This window comes from Abrus precatorius, unplaced genomic scaffold (genome assembly GCF_003935025.1).
Source record: "Abrus precatorius isolate BTA unplaced genomic scaffold, Abrus_2018 Scaffold2, whole genome shotgun sequence".
Classification (NCBI taxonomy): Eukaryota; Viridiplantae; Streptophyta; class Magnoliopsida; order Fabales; family Fabaceae; genus Abrus; species Abrus precatorius.
The window spans coordinates 13,288,187-13,288,757 of record NW_020874362.1 but is presented as its reverse complement, the minus strand read 5'-3'; the positions used below and the strand labels follow the sequence as shown (position 1 = coordinate 13,288,757).

The following is a 571-nucleotide window of genomic DNA, read 5'->3' as shown; positions in this document are numbered from 1 at the left end:
GTCAAAAAAGTCTCAAGAAGTTTTGCCTCATAGCCACTACTCCTTGTTGACTGTCTCAAACTACAGCTTTGATGCATGGAGGAGGCCATCATATGTATAATTCCTTGAGCTTCTTGTAGTGATTTTGTGTTCAAAGAACCTCCTGCAGCTGCATCTATCATGGTTCTAGTTGCTGGATTCATCCTATTATAGAAAGTTTCAAGTTGCATCTATTCCGGTATGCAATGGTGTGGGCATCTTCTCAAGAGTTCCTTGTATCTCTCCCAAGCCTCATATAAAGTTTCTCCTTCTTGCTGCATGAAGGATGTGATCTCTCCTTTTAGCTTTGCAGCCTTAGAAGGTGGAAAATATTTATAGAAAAACTTGTTGACCAGATCTGTCCAAGTAGTTATGCTCCCTTGTGGTTGGGCTTGGAGCCAACATTTTGTCTTATCCCTCAAGGAAAATGGGAACAATCTTAATCTAATTGCATCTTCGCTGACTCCAGTGATCCTTATGGTATCACATAACTGCAGAAAATTAGAAATATGCAAGTTAGGATCATCTGAAATTAAACTAGAAAATTGATCTT

General features: G+C 39.2%; 1 non-coding gene across 1 annotated transcript; it reads left to right on the top strand.

Moving 5' to 3' along the window:
• Window positions 1–219: 219 nt before the first annotated feature.
• On the top strand, window positions 220–326 carry LOC113860352. The gene has a single exon (XR_003503804.1). It is a non-coding gene; the product is annotated as a small nucleolar RNA R71 (small nucleolar RNA).
• Window positions 327–571: the final 245 nt, after the last annotated feature.